Raw genomic sequence first — 22221 nt, forward strand, 5'->3', positions numbered from 1 at the left:
TTTTCTGGGCTTAATTACTGCTTGTCCTGTACTTTGCCAGGTTCAATACTTCGAAATATTCTAGCATCCTGCGCCTTCGTTTTTCATTCTAGTCTGCATTTTTTCAAGGTAACATTTCAATTATTATAATTATTTATATTTACTTCTATATTTTTCATTCTAGTAATACTAAAAATAAGACAGAAATGTTTTAGCTTAATAGAAAGAGATTTAAAAATCAAAAATATTAAATTAAAAGAATTGCAATTAAAATCAAAAAAAAAATATATAAAAAACAAAAGAGTGCACACATTATTTGATGAACCACTCCAGAACTTTATTTTGAGCCAAATTTTCCCAAACCCCTTCAGCTTCATTTTTCTCAGCTTTTGTTTGATAGCTAGTCTCATATCTGGGAAATATCATACTGTTTTTCTCTAATATACTGACAGTCAACATTTACCTGCCATATTGAAAGCAATAAAGGATTGTAATCATTGATAAATTTTTCAGATGATTTTCTTTGAAGTCGATAAAGCTTTTTTAACACCTTTTCCATTTCTTCTTAATTTAACACTTTCATCTACAGAGAAGAAATCGAATCTTCCTTCAGCCTTAGGAAAGCCAAATCAACATTTTTTTTACCACACATTTTCCTTTCCATAAATTCTCCAGCAATGACCAAACTGTAAAGAGTGGGGCTAGATACTGGACATGGCAAGTCACAAGTAATATATTGTTCTATAAATTATTAAATTTTTCTGGAGAATGTTTGTTATAAATAAATGCATGATCCACCAAAATTTTCATATCAACAAGGAGCCCCTCTTTGTTGATACTCTATTCTCCAAAAATAGTGTGATGTTACCACAAATTGGATTGTTTTTTGCCAAAAATACTTTATTCATTATGACTCATAATCCTTAATAAAAGCGTTCACAAACAGCAAAAACATCATTTACACACAAAGTGCTTGTTTTGACAGTTGGGATATGATTCTATAAACAAGCTTTGAAGTGCTGACTGAGTTAGTATTTTACAGAAGAAAGATTTTTAAGGCAGAATAGCTGTGAAAACAGCTTAGAAAATCAGGTAAATACCCTTAGAAAATGAGGAAAAAGTTGCCAGCAACTTGTTATAGAGACTTGAACCCCGTATCTCTCAAATTCTGGCTAAGCACTCTGTACCATTAAGCAAAGAGACCCCTGATATCAGATACCATCTTTTATAACACTAAATATCTTAAAATGACAAAAATATTTTGATTTGTTAAAATGATCACCTTAAGGCCATGACAGAGTGGATGTTCTTGAAGCTGGGAATCTGAACTTACGGAGATAATATTTACAGATTGCCTGAGGTAACACAACTATATCTCATGATGCAGGGAAACGGTTGCATAATCAAGTACCTGCATGCCTGGAGAACTATCGTTGCATAGAAACAATTGCAGTGATTGAAAAATAAATGTCCAACCATACTCCTTCTTGACTCCAAATTTCTGCAATTATCTATTCACACACGACAGATGCCCAAAAGCAAACCTGAAAGTACATATAATACTAGTACTGGATAGCACAGGGCAAAATCTGAAGGTGAACAAGCTTTATACTGTACTCTACTACATTCTTAACAGAATATACCATAATATAGTTGTAGCTTTAGAAGGTTAGTTTGTGTGATTTCTAGATCAGTATGTATTTTTAGAGTTAGATATATAAAAGGGGACATTAGTATTTAAATAATTTCAATGTCCTAATAACGACATAATTCTATGTTAATATATATATGCACACATAAACACATACATACATATATGTCCATACATTTACATGTATGTATATACATACATGCATACATAAACACACACACACACACAGTGTATGTATGTAGGCATTTGGATATAAACAAGATTATAAAGTAACAGATATAAAGCATTGAGCTAAATATTTCATTGTATTTAATTCCACACCAATCCTTCCATCTGAGATCTGAGTTCAAACCATGCCAAGTCTAATTTTGTTGTTTTCCATTTCCTTAACTATGATGCAATCAATGATGATGATGGTGTTGGGAGACATGGATAAAGGAGTATAGTCAATTCAAATGGTTGTACATACATTTGAAAATCAAAGAGAAAAAAGATAACTATGGACAACTGCTTTGAAACCTCCAGCATCTATATCCAGAATACAAATTTATACTTATACCAATAATAATTGGAGCACTTGGTTTTGTAAGTAAACGCCTGACTGTTAGTCTGGATAAGCTTGGATTTTCAGGAAAAGGAAGTCAACCAACTGATCCGCACATTACAAATACAATCTCTAAGTGGAACAGTAAAACAATGCAAGACATTTCTCAGGTTAAAAATATGAAATTGTTTTTGTTAGCTACATTCCAAAGAGTGAGCTTTGTATTTTTGTTAGAAATCAGCTTCTTCTTCAGAGGAAGTATTTATATGATTAAATACAAAAGATACGTACATATATAAATTTGGCTGTGGTAAGAAGCTGCTTCCCAACCACCTGGTTCAAGTTTCAACACTACTGCATGGCATCTTGAGTAAGTCTTTTCTGCTTTAGTACTGGGCTGACCAAAGCCTTGTGAGCAGATTTGGTAGGCAGAAAACAGAAAGATACCTGTCATTCGCGTGTGTAGGGGTGTGAAAGTGTCTCCTTGTCTTGACATCGCTTGTTAATTGTAAATGATTGTCCCAGCCATATATGCAGTGTCGTTCATTTTCAACATTCTGCAAGAACACATTTGGCCATGGAGAAATACTATCCTACTTCAAAGCAGGCGAGGGTTGGCAACAAGATGGACATCTGGCCATAGAAAAATCTGCCTCAAAAAAAAAAAAACCTGCTAGCATGGAAAAGGGGATGTTAAAATGATGACAATGATGATGATATACCCCTTATCCATACAAATTTGTTGCATTGGGACATTGAAACTAATAACTCTAAGTACACATGGAATATGTGAGTATTTGTGTGTGTGTGTATACCTCAGTGATATTTCACCATGACAACCATAAAGGTTATGGCTGCAAGAGACAATACTCCAGGAGACCTTATCTTTGCTAAGGTTATAATAACCTTTTAGCGAAGGCCATAAAATCAAGACTGAATGTTCAAATATACTTAGCAGCAACTACAACCACAACACCAACGACACCACCAAGGAGCATTAGGATAGAAAGTAAATTACTACAGGTAATAATAATACCTGGCAAAATAAATAAGTGTCTAAAATCTTTCTCTTATATTCATATCCATCTCTCTCTCTCTCTCTCTCTCTCTCTCAGGTGTGGCCTACAGGTACAATCTAGATTAGCAGAAAAATAAATAAAGTGACAGATTAGTAGGTTTAATCAAAGCAATTTGAAAAAGGGAACAGTAACTAAAGTGAATCACGATTGTGATGATGATGATGATGATGATGATGATGACTGGCATCACCACCACCAGTATCTTCATCTGCGTTGTCATCATGTTGCTCAAGTAAACTTTCTAACAAATAGTTGCTGTCTGTTTAAAGGCTGTTAGCATTTTTCATTTTGCAAGTGCAGTGTATTAAATTAGAACTGTCCAACCACAACCTTTTCTTCAACAGCGCAATCCCTAGATACAACTTGCATCAACAGTAGCAGCACCAAACGCTACCACTGCCACCACCACCACCATCAGTACTGACACCATAATCACCACCACTCACCAGGTAATATTCATAGTGCATTCTTAATTTTGATTCCTTGCAGCAATTTTCATTAAATTGGTCAAACCAAATGAGTGGGGAGAAAGAGAAAGAGAGAGGGGGGAGGGGGAGGAGGTAAGTGTAATTAAATGGTTCAAACCGCTCAATACATGTTGGTACTACTACATTACATCATGATCTTTGAATCTTTTGAAGATAGAAATTCTTGATGATGATGATGATGATGATGGAAAGGATAAAAGAGAAAACAACAAAAACTGTAACAAGAACACAAAATACCAATCAATGAATCAACAAAATCAATCAAACCAAACAAATGACAGTGTGTGACTACTACCACCACCACCACCACCACTTTAATAGTAAGGGTCTATTAAGTCCTGTGGGGTTAAGGGCCTGTGTATAGCTTTCATTTCATTTGGTTTTGTGATGTTATAAGAATGATAGATAATTTTTTCCATACTGTTCCTCATCTTCCATATCCCTGACAAAACACCTTGTTCAATCCCCCACCGCCCCAACCCTTTGGTACTACATCCTATCCACCCCCATGTCTCCTCTACAGGTTTCAAACAATCTCATCTACATTAATCTCAATGACATGGTACAGGAGAAGGAACTGCTTTCTCTGCCTCTCCTTTCAGTAATTTTCTTTCTTTCTTTTCTTTTTTTTAAATTCCATGTGATACAGTATCTATATCTCACAGGAATTTTGATGAACTGAGGTAATGTAGAGTAAATTGTATTAGATCCAGAACCAAAATAAACACCTATGTGAAGATACAACGCTATCATACATATATATATATATATATATATGTGTTGTCAGTGTACATGTTCCAAGGAAATGTATTGTGGATTGAACAACAATTATTTATATTCATGTGTCTGAACCATGCATGGTTGAAACAATCATGATGAAGGAATAACAGTAATACCAACACATCCAATCTTGGACTTAAATATATATATATATCAATCATCATCATCATCGTTTAACACCCGCTTTCCATGCTAGCATGGGTTGGACGATTTGACTGAGGACTGGCAAGCCGCGCAGGAGTGAATGTGTTAAGTAGCTTGCTTGCCTACCACATGGTTCCAGTTTCAGTCCCACTGCATGGCACCTTGGGCTGGTGTCTTCTACTATAGCCTTGGGCTGACCAAAGCTTTGTGAGTGGATTTAGTAGATGGAAACTGAAAGAAGCCTGTCATATATGTATGTATGTATGTATGTAAGTGTGTGTGTATATGTTTATGTGTCGGTGTTTGTCCCCACATCGCTTGACAACTGATGCTGGTGTGCTTACATCCCTAAAACTTAGCGATTCAGCAAAAGTACATGATAGAATAATACTAGGCTTACAAAGAATAAGTCCTGGGGTCGATTTGCTTGACTAAAGGCGGTGCTCCAGCATGGCTGCAGTCAAATGACTGAAACAAATAAAAGAATATTATATTCTTTTATTCTTTTACTCGTTTTAGTCATTTGACTGCAGCCATGCTGGAGCAGCACTCTGAAAGGTTTTTAGTTGAACAAATTGACCCCAGGTCTTATTTCTTAAGCCTAGCACTTATTCTATCAGTCTCTTTTGCTGAACTACTTAAGATACAGGGATGTAAACACACCAACATGAGTTATCAAGTGGTTATAAGAGGACAAACACAGACACACATATATATATTGACTGAGTCAGATAGAATTTGTTGAGGCAGACTTTATACAACCTAATGCCATTCCTTTTATCCTCACCTGTTTCCAAGCAAGGTAATATTCCCCACAACCAGACACATTTCATGGAATATTGGAAACAGAGGACAACACTTGCATGATGGTAACATTTGTTAACAACTATTACATGAAGAGATAACAACACGCATACACACACATACATTTACATGTATATCTAAATGTATACAATGGGCTTCTTTCAATTTCCATCCACCAAATCCATGCACACGGCTTTTGGAGGCCCAGGGTTATAGTAGAAGATACTTACCTGAGGGGCCCACATAGTGGGACTGAACACAACACCATGTGATTTGGGGAAAACATCTTATCATTACACATCTAAGCCTATGCATATTCATTTAATAGTAACCCTAGTAACACACAGGTATATATTGAAAACATGATTACATTGCAATTTTACTTTGTTTGTATCTTATAAACAACATACTTATTTGAAATAATTAAGTGTAAGAAAGTAATTTGAAAAAAAAAAACAAAAAAAAAACTGTAGTATAGTCAGGTTTTCAATAATATTTTTTAAAAGAAAATCAAATTATTCCTACACGCACACATATATATATATATTTATATATATATACAGAAAGAGAGAGATACCCATACACATATATAGATACACACACAAATATATATTTGTGTGTGCATATGTGTGCGTATTTATGTGGTTTTACAATTCAGTTTAATTAAAAATAATTGAAAATCATGTTAATATTCACAATTTTAGAATTTTTTTTTTTTTTTGATTATTTCATTTCTCTAAACTTTCTTCATTCAGGAAATTAAAATAAAACAAAATTCTAGAAAGATAAAAAAGCCTAAATTCATTGCTTACCATTTTTATGTAAGTAGCATATACTTATATTTGCTGTGTTGGCAACGTTTCCTTTTAATGCATTCAACATAATGACTGCCAACCCACTTGGTCCATCCCATCACCTCACCTAATGTCTTGACACTACAGCATCTTGATAAATAATCAACATCTTGGGGAAAATAAATAGATTCATATAAGGTGGCTGTGTGGTTGAAAAGTGTGCTTCTCAAGTATGTGGTCTTGGGTTCAGCCCCATTGCATGACACCTTATTACATTATTATGTATCCCATAGAACGGCTGACTGCCAGGGCACCACTGGTGACTTTGTGACCAGACTCCTCCACCTGTCTATCTTCTGCCTCTCACACTGCGTCTCTCATCTTTATGCTTGTCCACTCACAGATGCTGTTTTTCCACCTTTCTCTGCCTGCCTCTGTGTCTGCTACCTTTGACTGTTCCCTGAAGGATTGTTCTGGCCATCTCTGATGAGCAGGTGACATACCCAACCCATCTGAGCTGGTGTTTCTTTACTGTTGTAAGAAGTTCCTCGTAGAGCCCTATTGCCTGCCTTATTCTTTGTGAGTAGTCTTGGTAGACAGAAACTGGAAGAAGCTCACTATAAATCTTTTATCTTGTTTTAGTCATTGGACTGTGGCCATGCTGGGGCACCACTTTGAAAGGTTTTTTTGTTGAATGAACTGACTGCAATTCTTTTTTTTTTAAAGCTTGTTCTATTGATTTCTTTTACTGAACTAAGTTACAGGGACATGCACAAACCAACACCAGTTGTCAAGCAGTAGTGGGGGACAAACAGACACAAAGACTCACACACATGTATGATGGGCTTCTTTTAGTTTCCGTCTACCAAATCCACTCACAAGGTTTTGGTTGACCTGAAGCTACAGTAGAAAATACTTGCCCAAAGTTCCATGCTGTGAAGCTGAACCCAAAACCATGTGGTTGGGAAGCAAGTTTCTTACCAAAGCCACGCCATATATATAATATACCCCCTTCCCACACACACAAGTCTGTATGTGTGTGTGCCCTTGTAATGGTTGTAAATGAACGTCATTGTCACACACTGTTTGCTTCCAGTCTGGCTGAGGGAAAAATATTCTATTGCTTGGAAACAGGAGAAGGCTAGCAACAGGAAAGACATCTAGCTGTATGAAATCTGCCTCAAGAAATTCCATCTGACTCATGCAATCTTGGTAAAATGGGTGTTAAATGATGAAGCTGAAGATAGGAAAATATCTTCCTTTCCATAAAGAAAAAAAAGAGAAGAGGCATATTTGAAAGCAGTTTATGTTACATGAAAGTTAAAAGCCACTATTAAAATGTCCCTCAGTTACTGAAATTATCAGCTCTAATGTAGCAAAACCTACGATCAAAGTCGTTCTATGATGTTCCCCCACCCCAACGGATATAATAATATTGGCCACATGGCTAACTTTAACAATCACATTATTTTGTCAAATGTAATAATTATTCATGTTGTTTTAAATCAATCATGCATTATCTCTCAGTTTTGAGAGTTTGATGATGTAATTGTTTATTTTTAGAATGACATTATAGAGTTGGTGTGAGAGGCCAGATCTGGCCAATTTGAGCATAAAATGGGTAGAATATATTGGCCGGATATGGCTGGTTTAAATGTTAAAGGGTCAAGTGGTTCAATTTGCAAACCCTGCATGGTATTTTGAGCAAATGTCCTTTGTCATAACTTTGAGCAGAGCAAAAGCTTTGTAAGTAATATACATAAATTATGAGGCAGCCTATCAGATGGGACTTTGCAATTCAAATGGCCACACTTTTTGTCCCTGTAAATTATATTACAGGGATACATTGTATGTGGAATACTCAGCCTGCTAAATGAAAGAGCAGTTAATTCAATTTATCAAACGATTGGAATCCATAATCAGAACTAAAAGAGATCTTAACGAATGAGTCATTTTTAAAAAAAGACAGTAAAGGTGCGATTTTAACCTTTTGGCATTCAGATTACCCTACCAAATGTAATGCTTATTTATTCACATAATTTGGAATTAAGCATAAAATATCTTGTAGCTTCAAGATTTCGATGATGTGATTTCTTTATTTTTAAAATTACATTGTAGGGTAGATAGTTAGGAGGCTGGATCTGACCAGTTTGAATGCTAAAGGGTTAAGGGAGATTTGGCTGCTATTTCTAGCAGATCAACTGACTACTTAGAAGCTTCTTCAGTGGCTGTGTGTGAGTATCCTTCAGTTAATTCATTAGTATAGAACTATTTTGGATTTTGGATACACCGTTTTGTTGTCAAGAGTATTGATGTTTTGCATGTTCATTCATAGATGCAGGCATGGCTGGTCATGGGATGCATCACTTCTTTGGCATCCAGCCATAGAATGTCTGCCTCATCAAATTCCATGTCATCTGTGTGAGCATGAAAAAGTCAACATTAAAACAATGATGATAATGATTTATTTTAAAATTTGATTGCATCAATTTATTTTCAATGACGTATATATTAAATATACAACCAATGTAGGGTGATGAATGAAAGCCAATGTGCATATAAATAACATTCTTTTTTATTATCACTGTCACTTCACTGAACATTGGGCTTCTGGATATGACAAGTTCTTGCCTATAATGTCTGCTAATTCCTCACAAGGTATGTCTTTTAAGAACATAATTGTTTGTTTTTTTAAATCCCAAACTATGTAGAAAACATGGCTGGCGGTGACTGCTACAGGGTGTCCAGGCTAAATTTGGTGATTTTTTTGTGTCTCCTTTTTAAGAAACAGCTTAGCTTGAAGTATTGCTGAACTGTCAATGGCAGTGGAGAGCATAAAGGTTACAGTTGTAGTTGAGAGAAATGTAGCTGACATGGAGGACTGGAAGCCACCTAAATATTGGAAAAAAGTTACCTGTATTATGGTGATTTCTGACAGGTATCAAAAATACTGACATCACGACTGTTGCTCAATGTTCTATGAACACTGTAAAGGCTGCAAAATGTGACATGGATGTTACGGAAATTAAGGACTCTCAAAATGTGTTAGTTTTGGGGTGTGTCTCCAGTGAGGGTGATGCCATGCCACGACACATCATTGAACAGGGCCTTAGGTACAATCCAGATGGCTATGTGAAGGTGCTGGAGACTGTGGTCAAACCCTGGCTGGAGTGAGTGGCTACTAGAAGGTCATATGTGTGGCAGTAAGATCTGGCTCCTTGCCATACCTCTAGAAAGAGTCAGAAGAAATTAGGAGGCTAGACATTGAGATTTCACCAGCTCCAATGTCTAGCCTCCTAATTCTTTGAGATTGTAATCTCATGGATTACTATGCACAGGGAGTGGTTGAAAAAACAAAAAACACCAACTGTTCTGCTTGCAACATCCAGGCTGAACTGGTGTCCAGGATCAAGATGTTCAAAGATCTCTCCAGAAACATAATGAGGAATACATGTGCTAGGTCTTGGAGCCAGCTTGAAGCCGTGTTGGAAGTTGAGTGGGGGTTACTTTGAGTAACCTGTTATCTCCCAACTATAATCTAATTCAGTGGTTCCCAAAGTGGGTGGTGGTAGGGGGCATTGACAAACGGTGGGACAATAATGGGGTAGGCAAAAGGGGGCAATAGATGTAAAAAAAACCACCCAAATAGTGGATTAATTAGGTTAAGTTTTATCTATGAAATACAGTTGTTTTGAATTTGCTGCAGAAAGTGGTCTATGTTTGTAATGGTGAGTGAGGGGGTGGTGCTAGGAATATGGCCTGGGTGCCAAGGAGGGGTAGCCTGAAAAAGTTTGGGAACCATCGATCTGGTTGATCTTTTTTGATTTAATAAAATACTTTTATTTTTTTATGGGATATTGTGTTTTCTTTTCGATTTCTGCAAGCTGGCAAAGTTATCCTGAACACTCACTCTGTACATATCATGAAGAATAAGGTGTCAACTGCCTAATACACATTAATATAACAACAATTACTTATGCAATTACATGAATGGGAAACAGCTTTTATTAAAAATATATTTGTATGCCTACTTAAGTTTATTATGTAATAATTATAATAATTACTGCAATGGTGATAATGATATGATGATTATGAGGTGAGAAAGTCAGAACTGTCAGTAATCAGGTTGGTCAGTATCTAGGCCAGTTGAGTTGATAAATGTAGATGCTATGATTAATTGCACAGGTAATAGCTCAGCTGTTGATACATATTGTGTGTGTGTATGTGTGTGTGTGAAGATATGTACAGCTAAAGAACGTTGCACATCATTGAAGGAAGCAACAGATTTTATGAGTCAATGAGGGAGCTTCCATATTATCACCTGATCTGACAGAAGTAACAGCTACACTGCCTTCAAATTCTTCTTCAGAGAAAACAGGGAAGGTCACATTGAACAGAAATATGCACAAGTGGATAGAAAGAAAGGAAGACATTACACATACAAAACAAACATACCTACATGTTCACACATATCAAAAAGAGAGCGAGAGGGGGGAAGGAAGGGAAAGAATGAAAAAAAAACATTAAAATGCCTGATGTCAAATACATCTGCGTTGAATCAGCGACACCAAATAGGCAGCACTAAAATGGCTGTTCCAAAAACATCTCACACCTACATTGGTATATACTCACAAGAAATATGGGGATAGTTGAAATGTCTTTGTCCACTGTCCACTGGATAAGAATTAATCTGAAGCTAAACAAAATAACAGACATCATCACTGGCTGTTGTTAGAGTCTTGGTTCTGCAGGAGTAGACGAGTGGAATACACATCTAAAACAAAAATTTTAAATTGGACATTAATTGAACCCCACTAGAACTATTTGGAATTGCTGAAGGGAGTAGAACAATTCTGCTTGATCCTGATCCAGCAGACAATCCAGCAGTGGCAGTCCCTTTTTGTTTCTGGACATAGTGTATCTAAGACTATATTATTCAAATTATTCATGTGTACGTTTTTTTAAAGACAATACAGTATAATTTGAAGAGGATTTGGTTTTTATTTCTAGCTGGTCAAGGGACCCAATGCAAGTGATAGTATATTTAATGCAGCTTTGGGTTTATTGTCACCCTTTTAAAATTTCCATTGCTACTATGAAGTAATCTAGACCCAGGTCAGTCTTGATCGAGCAGACCTATGACCAAAGGTTTCTAACCATGACCACCCATCTTCATTTCAAATAGAATATTTACAGGCACAGGCAAGGCTATATAGTTAAGGAGCTCATTATACAACCACATGGTTTTAGGTTCAGTCTTACTGTACAGCACTTTGGGCAAGTGTCTTCTACTATCACCCAGACTGATCAATGCCTTATGAGCAGATTTGGTAGGTCGAAACAGTGTTGAAGCCTGCCATGTGTGTATATATGTGTATGTGTGTGTATGTGAGCACGTGTGCGTGTGTCTGCATCTTTGTGTTTGTTCCTCTCCACTGATCACTGGTTTTTGAACTTCTTTGGCCTCAGAAAAGACCTGTGACATCATTCCATGGACAGAACCTTTGTTGATATATCATAAAAGATATGCCCATGTTTTGTACCCTATCACCAGATTGCAAAAAAAAAAAAAAAAAGTGTGTCTTTGTTGGCTTCAAACTCGAGAGGACCACTCTTCTCTCTTTCAAATTGGGTGTCAACTGCTGAGGTACCCACTTTGTAACACTTTCCGATGCCCAAAGTCTTCCACCATTTTTGGTAATGCATTGTGACCATATAGTTCAATTGTGCAGCGGGTTCATGGATTGTGATGCATCTGCTTACATGAATCAAAGCATCCACTTGCTGTTGATTTGAACCAGTGGCTGAACCCTGGCTCTATCTGGCCAAAATATTCTACATGCTTTATGTTCAAACTAGCCAGATCCAGCCTCTCACATCTACCCAACAATGTAATTCTAAAAATAAACAATCACATCATTGAAATCTCAAAGCTATAAAATAATACAAGATTAATTCAAAGCAATATGAATAAACAAACATTACATTTGACAGAGTAATCTGAATGTTAAAGGGTTAAACTTTATCCATCAGTGTATACTGCTTTTGTCAACCATTAGCACACTAAAGGCAAATCATGTCACTGTAAGAGTTTTCACCCCTGTAGCTGCAGGCACATTGCGTTGCATTGAGAGGGAAGAAAACTTGTATGGCAGCATAATTTGACTTCAGCATGCTAAAGGTTAATGATGTTATCTTTGGTGAAAGCTTTCTGTGGGTGCCAGACTGCCTACACTCATCCTACATCAAAAACTCAATGACAATGCATTGCTTTGGAATCTTGGAATCTATTAGTTGCTTGCAATGATGAAGAACAGGAAGAAGAGCTGGTTTAGAGGAAAAGTTATTCTCTGAACATGTGTAGTTTGACAATACCCGCTATTTTTGCATAACTTTGAGTATAACTCCCATATTTTAACAATTTCGTATGATTCTCAGCTTATTGCATATCATCAATGAGTCTCAGTTGAGTTGTGTCATCTTCTGTACACCGGCCTCTAGTTCCAGTTTCATCAAATTTGCAAAAATAAGCAGAATCGTATAATCTTTGAGAATAACTTTCAATTGATCCAGTTGGATGTGATAAAAATCTAACCTGATAAAAATCAGTTGATGTGATAAAAATCTAATCTTTTCAGCAATTATCAATTTCTTCTTGGAACAAATTGATGACATTATTGCAGAACTTATACTTCTAAAATTCATTGTGGCTACGTAGCTTTCTTCATAGCTTCAGAGTAAGGTAGGATAGAAAAAGATGATATTTCTGGGACAAAATCTAAGTGTTTACTGATATCAATAAATCAGGTTGCCCTGAGGAATAAAAAAAGAGAGTCTGACAGAGAAACCAAGTAATGGCCAGCAAAAGTGAAAAGGTAAAAAATAGTTAAGAAATGAAAAAGAAGGTGATCACAGTAAATAAGAAATAATAGGCTGGAAGTGGTGATTGATGTGAGAGGTTGACAGGAGGCAAAGAATAGAGGAGAAAACAGTGATTGAAATGATGATCTTCATGATGTAATATCTATTATTCACATCATACATCACCAATATCCCCATAATAATATACTCAACACATATCTTCATCATATTTATTAACAATATCCAGCATCATCATCAGCAGCATGTTTCTATTTGCATTGTTCGTCATTATCATCATATGATATCTATTGACAACATACAAAGTAGATAACAGAATTTACAAATTGATAATGTAACAGGGGTTAGACAATGATACATGATGATGATGATGATGATATGGAATACAGGTGATTACAACAGATAATGATTGAGATAGAAAAATTCCAATCAAGGCTATTAGCTAACAAAAAAAAAATCAACATATATAAAATATATGTGCATGCATGTGTGTATGTATATACATATACAATATAAATGAATACATAAGTATAATTATATATTTACATATATGTGTGAGTGAACATATATATATATGTATATATATGTATATATATTTTACATCAATAAAGGAGGTGTGTGTAGAATATACTTTAATGCAAGTAACAGCTAAAAAGTGAGGGATGAATTAATACTTTTCAAGGATCTCCTCAGTTGCATGTCAAGAACGGATTGGTTGAGCAAACAAAAACCGCTCTGTGAATTTGTATAAAGTGCCATGTGCACGTCATAATGGATTGTTGCCAACAATGATATTTATTCCAGAACCAACCAATTTAATCTCAATATGAGGAGAAGTGAGAGGAGGAGGAGGGTAAAAAGAAAAGAAAAAAGAGAAGTGTAAAAAAGAAGAGAGGAGGAGGAGTATAAGAAAAAAAATTGGAAAAGAAAAATAAAAGACAAAAAAACGCTGATAAACAAAACAAAAAAAAACTCCCTCAAAAAGCAGGTGGAAGCTGTTTGCATGCACAACTCAATCTTTGAATATACCAAGTAATTAAACAAAAGAGATATAAACAAATAAATGTCATTGTTATTTTCAATTCAATAAAAAAGCACATAAATAAATGAAATAAAGAAATGAAGCAAGTAAGGAAAGAAAAGAAAAGGAGGAAGCAGGCCAACAAACACAATACATTCAGTGTTCAAGAGGGTATATTTAAAAAAAAAAAAATACATATAAAAGCGGGGGGGGGGGAGTCATGGACCATAACCATGAGACTTGCTTGAACTACTGTTGCCTCCTGGCAGTGATCAATAGTGAGTTACAAATGAAATTATATAATATTAGAGAAACATTTGTGTTTGACAGCAGTAAGAGGGGAAAAGATACAAAAGCATGATGCTGAATGGTAGTTTAACCTGAACAGAGCAAAATACAACGGGCGATGTAGTTTACATACAAGTCTACCTTGATCCAACAGAACCAGGATCAAAGGTATGCCAGCCATGACCATCCTGTCTGTTAGGGATATCTTTACACTATATTGTCATTACTCTTTTACTTGTTTCAGTCATTTGACTGCGGCCATGCTGGAGCACGGCCTTTAGTCGAGAAAATCGACCCCAGGACTTATTCTTTGTAAGCCTAGTACTTATTCTATCGGTCTCTTTTTGCCGAACTGCTAAGTTACGGGGACGTAAACATACCAGCATCGGTTGTCAAGCAATGGTGGGGGGCAAACACAGACACACAAACATACATATATATACATATATACGACAGGCTTCTTTCAGTTTCCGTCTACCAAATCCACTCACAAGGCTTTGGTCGGCCTGAGACTATAGCAGAAGACACTTGTCCAAGGTGCCATGCAATGGGACTGAACCCGGAACCATGTGGTTGGTAAGCAAGCTACTTACCACACAGCCACTCCTACGCCTATTAGTTTATATGTTTTTTATTTTCAAGATATCAAATGTGAACTGAGAGAAATTTTGCTGCAATTTCCACCACATAAAGGCTCCTTTGGCAGCATAAGTAGTGGAAAGTTTGAAGAGGAAATAAAGGCTATGGGCTGGGTTTAATCAAGTGAAGGAACAAGGGGTTAAACATAGCAGCATAAAGACGAAAATGTAACGCTGTGAATCATCATCACTGTCATTGTAACATCCACTTTTCCATGCTCACATGAGTTGGACGGAGTTTATAATTGAAGGAGGCTTCTTTTTATGGTTTGATGCCCTTCCTGACACCATCTTTCTCTTGTTTCAAAGTAAAGCAATACATCCCCATGGCCAGACATGTTTTCAGGGAATACTGGAAATGAATAGTGTTTATTTACAACAATCATGCAATAACAAGACAATGAGACACAAACATACACTCATTTACACACACATATATTTTATCTTGATTTGTTTCTGTCACACTGCAGTCATGCTGGGGCACAACCTTCATAAATGAATTGATCCCTGCACTTCTTTCTTTTTTTTTTTTATAAGCTTGGTACTTATTCTATTGATTTCTTTTGCCAAACCCTGAAGTTACATGAACGTAAACACACCAACATTGGTTGTCAAGTGGTGGTGGAGGACAAACACAGACACAATGACATGCACACACACATATCAAAATATATATATACATATAGGAAAATAAAAGATAATAATAATAAGGCAGAATGCTAAACTGAAAGCATATTTTAATATAAATGTGCATAAGGAGGATTAAAAAGGACTTCTAACCGACTTTCATTGCATGGCAAATTTTCAAGAAGAGGGGAAATGAAAATAATTTTTTTTACAAAAATATATAAAAAAATAAATATACCAATACATTATATTGTCTTTGAGTTTTTAAAGTTCAATGGTAATCCATGTAGATAATTGTTAGATAGATTAAGATGCATGGAATTAAGAATCATGTTGTGTTTAAAAAAGGCTGAGAGTTTGTGTTAAACAGGAAGTGTGGTGTCAAAACAGGAAGTACGTGTAAGGGAAGACAATTCTGTGGATTTTATACTCTTTAGTTGGAGTATATATATCACATATATATCAATATATATATATATATATAGGAAAATAAAAGATAATAATAATAATAAGGCAGAATGCTAAACTGAAAGCATATTTTACTATAGATGTGCATAAGGAGGACTAAAAAGGATTTTTTCAAGAAGAGGGGAAATGAAAATAATGTTTTTTTACAAAAATATATAAAAAAATAAATATACCAATACATTATATTGTCTTTGAGTTTTTAAAGTCCAATGGTAATCCATGTAGATAATTGTTTGATAGATTAGGATGCATGGAATTAAGAATCGTGTTGTGTTTAAAAAAGGCTGAGAGTTTGTGTTAAACAGGAAGTGTGGTGTTAAACAGGAAGTGTGGTGTCAAAACAGGAAGTGTGGTGTCAAAACAGGAAGTGTGTGTGTGTGTAAGGGAAGACAATTCTGTGGATTTTATACTCTTTAGTTGGAGTTCTGGACTCTTTGTCAACAGGAAGTTTATGTCTGTTCTTAGAGAAACAAGAAGTAAATTTATATGTATTTCAATGGGTAGGCGAGAGAAAGGAATATGGTCACCGAGGGGTTTGTATGTTAAGAAGCGTGTGGAATTTCTCTATAAAAAGATTCTCCTTGTTGATTCTTTCTTGTGTAGAGATTCTATCTTTACATTGATAGAAAGGGAATATAAGGAATTTAGGGTTTTTATTTTTGGCACAAGAGTCTATGTGGCCACTGAGTGGAATTTATAGCAGATGGGCTTTTTCAATTTCTGTCTACCAAATCCAGTTACAAAGCTTTGGTCAACCCAAGGTTACAGTAGAAGACATTTGCCCAAGGTGCCATGCAGTGGGACTGAACTCAGAATCATGAGCTTGGGAAGTAAATTTCCTAACCACACAGTCATACCCCTACGAATGCTTGACTTTTGGTTGTTGTAAACTGTTTGACAATTCTTAGAGAAGATGGTACCCTCCACTCATTTTGTCCTTTTACTGCTTCCAGTCATTGGGTGTGGTCATGCTAGGACACCACAGTTTTAGTTGACCTACTCATTTCAATCTAGCTTCTTAATTTATTGATCTAACTGTTATTTTGAAATAAAGGCACAGGCAATCACATGTCAGGCTAAGTGAGTCATAGTGATTGCCTGTATCACGGCACATAAAAGGCGCCAGTGCTGGCAACATGTAAAAAACAACCAGTACACTCTGTAAAACGGTTGGTGTTAGGAAGGGCATCCAACCACAGAAAGCAAGCTAAAACAGACAACTGCAGTTCTCTGGCTTACTGGTCTAATCAAACCACCTAACCCATGCCAGCATGGAAAACAGACATACGACACAATTTGATACACAGGTATTCATTATAAAACATACACGTAGCTCAAATGCTCTTAGCTGGTAGTTCAAAGGGATATCTATTGATCTACACACATACACACACAGATCCAAAAGACAGCTTGCAAGAGGTGAGTGCTGCTAGTGGCAATGACATCAATCTTACTATATGCTCCATCACTCACTACAAATTCAAGCAGACAATCCAATGAAAAAGCCTCTCTCTATGTGGTTGTCCAACACGCTAGAAATATCCAAATGTCCTTCAGATCTCACCCATCTTAGAAAATGACACTTTAAGATACTATGCATAGAAAAATGAAGGGATACTTATGACTGGAACACTTTTAATTATAGATCTGCTCAATACTGACCTGAAGTTAAACTATCCTTTCTACTATAGGCACAAGGCCTGAAATTTTGGGGACGGGTGAATGTCAATTACATCGACCTCAGTACTTAACTGCTACTTTTATTTCATCGACCCCAAAAGGATGAACAGTAAAGTCAAGCTTGGTGGAATTTGAACTTAGAATGTGAAGACAGACGAAATACCACTGGTGTGCTAATGATTCTGCCAGCTCACTGCCTTCCTGAAGTTAAACAATAACAACAGACTGGTGTAGAAGTTAGAAATAGTTCAGTTATTTACTAAAAATATATACGGGCATATTTCTGTAAAGGCACAGGGCTCAATGGCTAGTGTCGAGCTTACGATCGTGAGGTTGTGAGTTCAAATCCTGGACCTGGCTGTGTGTTGTGTTCTTGAACAAGACACTTTATTTCACGTTGCTCCAGTTCACTCAGCTGTAGAAATGAGTTGCAACGTCACTGGTGCCAAGCTGTATTGACCTTTGCCTTTCCCTTGGATAACACTGGTGGCATGGAGAGGGGAAACCGGCATGCATGGGCGACTGCTGGTCTTCCCTAAACAACATCGCCCGGACTTGTGCCTCGGAGGGTAACTTTCTAGGTGCAATCACATGGTCAGTCATGACCGAAGGGGGTCTCAGCACATGGGCATATTTCTAGCTATTACAGCAAAACTTTCCTCATAATATATAAACTTCAATAAATTATTGATAATATGTGTATGACACTCGAGGACATCACTGAAACTGGAGTATTTTGGGGCTTTTTTTTTTTTATTAATCTAGCACCAAGTAGCCTTATGAACAACCAAGGACACAGAAGATATTTACATTGACAGATGTCACATTTTGGAAGAGGAATGTATTTGATATAATCAACCATGGTACCACTCTGGAGGAAAAGCAAATTTAAACTCAGAAGAACACAAAGGAACATAACCAAAAAATTGTGAGGTATTTTCTTCAGAGATCTACAGATTCTTCCATTTACTTTATTATTATTATTATTATTATTATACATGATAGCAATAATAATAAATAAATAAAAATGATAATAGTAAAATCTACTATAAATTAAAGAATCATGATTTTAGAGAAACTCAAGATTTGATATGTTAACCTGATGTGCATGTGTGTGTGCGTGTGTCTGTGAGTTCGAGTGTGTGTGTGTATGAATATGAACAAAGCTACTTATGATCTATTGGATGTATAGCGTGATCTCAGAGATGTACTCCATGTCAGATAAGAAGGTTAGGACATGCAAGATACACTGTATGGTACTGATGCAAACATACAATGGGAGTGGGATGGGGTGCTGACTGCCAATGTGTGCACTGAATACCAGACACACAAGATGATGATGATGATGATGATGATAATACTGCATTGCCTAAAACACATAAAAACAACAAATATTTTATACAGCTTATGAAATACGATATCCATGTTTCATTTAATTTTTTTTTTTTTTAATAATCAAAAATTTGAAAGGGTTTACAAACTTCCCATTATTAAACTGATGTTTGGAAAACAATGAAATGTCTTTATTAAAAGTTGGTGCTTGGAAGATAACTTCAGAAAAAAGTTCTTGAAGAAAATTATGATAGAAGGATGAGATTTAAGTGTAATCACTTTAAACCAGCTTTGTATCACAGAAGCAAGGGTGATCACAAACAGATTGTTTTCAAAAGGGGTCAAAGGGGTTCAAAGAAAAATCACAAAAGGAATTCTATACCATCATCTCAAAATTATATCTCAGCCCCTATAAAAGAAAAACAACAACATGAACTAATAGTAATATCAATGTGACCACCACAAGATCATGTCATTGTTGTGGTGAGGTAGTTTGGACCCTGAGAGTTATGCCAGTAGATGGCAAGTTCCTAGTAGGGCCTCCTTTTCTGAACAGGTCAAAGGATAGGGGCCAAACTAATACTGACTACCTCTTCCCAGAGATAAAAATGGATTTGTGTAGGGCCCTATCGAGAGAAAAACAAAATTACAGAAGCACCAATGATGATTCAAAACCAACAGCTGCTTTTGTGTCTCCAAGCAACCCAACGGTGTGTCAATTTTGAAGAATTCTAGATTCTTGAGATTATCTCCCCTTCTCATTTTGAGTTAGGAGGATATGCCACCAAACAATTGTTTTAGCTTCTCTGGAAGCACAGATAATTTAGATAAATCAAGAGTCTTGTAGGGTATTTAATACACCTTCATTGTTCAAACGCACTATGACTTATTTTGCTTCACTCACGTTTTATTTAAATTATAGAAATTACCTAAGCCACATAAGTGTTCTGTGCTTTTTTGTATATATCATCTAAGCATCTTATCTGCAGGAGACAAGGTACAATAACTGCTTTGCTGGTGACACCTACTGAGGAAGAAGCAAGTGTCCACAGCTGTCCTCTCGTCTCCAGACCACCAGATTGTCCTTTCCTTACTGGAATGTCAATTTTGGAGAATTTCTGATTCTTTAAATTATCTTTCCTTCTCATTTGGAGTTGGTCCCAATAGCCATCAAGCAGCCGTCTTCACCTTTCTTGGAAGATAATTTAATAAATCAAGAATTTATCTTAAATAGTATTTAGTATACCTTTATTTATCTCAGTGGTACTAACTCTTTCCCTCGGGAACTCACACACACATCAAATCTAACAAATAGAACAAGAGAAACCCAGTTGGTTGTTTTCATAATATACTTAAGGCAATTTCAATAAAAACCAATGAAATTATAAACTGAGAAGAAAAGGAGGATGTAAATAATAAGATCCTTTTCTCCGTGCCCAGAAATGAGAGGGTTGTGTCCAACAGTACCAAACTTATGGACATGCTTTAGTTACTATAGTGGAATGAGTAGAAGGGGCTTGGTAAGGGGATGGTAGAAAAGTTGGGGAGCTGAACAAACAGCTGACAAAACAAAAATCAATATCACCTTCAACTGCACCCCACTTTCTGTCATCCTACCCTCTGTTTTTACTACAACCACCACCCTTATACTAAATACAGCACAATGTCAAACTAAGGGTGTGGGATGAGGAAGGTAACTATTGGCCATGAACAGCAAGGTGGATGGGTAGAATACTAGTTTCTCCAGAGCACGAGTGCTTTTTACATGGCACTAGCATGAATTGATATTCATGTATCTGCAAGTAATGTGTGTGTCAGTCCAGCCCTGGTTTAATAAACACCAGATGAGGGCTAACATTTCCTAATACATCATTTCAGGTAGTTTTGAGGAATTTGGCTGTTATGTAATCACACATGAGCTTCTCTTGGATTATTTTCCCCTTCTCTCTAGACATTTCCTCTCTCTTCTTTCTGATGAGGAGTCATGCTCAAAACGTTACACCTCCCACCTCTCTCTTCCATCCTAAACAGAGTGTTACACACCCACTCATTTTTTGACCTGAACCTGAGTGTTAACCTAATACATTCACTGTGTACGTCCTTTTGATATTTGTGGGTTTTTGCTTTATTTTTATTTTCGATTTGCCAATGTGGCTGTGTGGTAAGAAGCTTACTTCCCAATCACATGGTTGCAGGTTCAATCCTGCTGCATGACACCTTGGGCAAGTGTCTTCTTCTATAGTCTCGGATTGACCTGTCTTATGAGTGGATTTTGTAGACAGAAACTGAAAGAATATATATATACAGGGTGTGATGGGTAAATTGTCACCATTTTATATTTTTAATTTCATGCATGTGTATTGTTTGCTTTCGATTTTGTTGACTACACAGTATAGTATGGTCAGTTGGGAACTGTCTGTGAGAAAAACAGCACCATGAAACAATTCACTCTGCCAGAAATTTGGAAGCGACATGTTGCACTGATTAGCATTCATGCCGGAAGCTCCAATACAAACATTTTAAGGTGTTTGGGTGTCAATCTGAGGACGGCGCAGATTTATGGTAGCATTCACCAACTTAAACAAGGGAACAGTCCAGAAGAGCTGCAGGAGATTCCGGAATCATCTGGAGGCCATGGTTGAAGCCAATGGCAAATTCATTGAATAAATTCACTCTTTAGTATTTCAAGATATTTCTATGTAATTTTAGTAAATATATCTGTTAAAATGAGATGTCAGTGTTATTCTCATTTTTGCATAATTTAGATGACAATTTATTCACTGCAACCTGTATATATATGCGTGTGTGTGTGTTTGTCCCCACATTACCGCTTGACAACTGGTGTGGTTTACATCCCCGTAACTTAGTAGTTCAGCAAAAGTGTCCAATAGAATAAGTACTAGGCTTTAAAAAAATAAGTCCTGGAGTTGATTTGTTTGACATAAAAACCCTTCAAGGAGGTGCTCCAGTATGGTTGCAGTCAAATGACTGAAACAAATAAAAGTGTATATATATATATATATAT

At 36.2% G+C, this 22221-nt stretch overlaps 1 long non-coding RNA gene across 1 annotated transcript in view; it reads right to left on the minus strand.

Moving 5' to 3' along the window:
* Positions 1–8560: 8560 nt before the first annotated feature.
* The window catches only part of LOC128250337 (uncharacterized), a 31376-nt gene continuing 17715 nt past the window's right edge, over positions 8561–22221 (minus strand). Inside the window, exons 2-3 of the long non-coding RNA XR_008266364.1 lie at positions 10896–11037; positions 8561–9155 (exon numbers count right to left, since the gene is read on the minus strand). This is a non-coding gene — a long non-coding RNA (uncharacterized LOC128250337). The remainder of the gene's footprint in view (positions 9156–10895; positions 11038–22221) is intronic.

Source organism: Octopus bimaculoides, chromosome 20, assembly GCF_001194135.2.
Source record: "Octopus bimaculoides isolate UCB-OBI-ISO-001 chromosome 20, ASM119413v2, whole genome shotgun sequence".
NCBI classification, from domain to species: domain Eukaryota; kingdom Metazoa; phylum Mollusca; class Cephalopoda; order Octopoda; family Octopodidae; genus Octopus; species Octopus bimaculoides.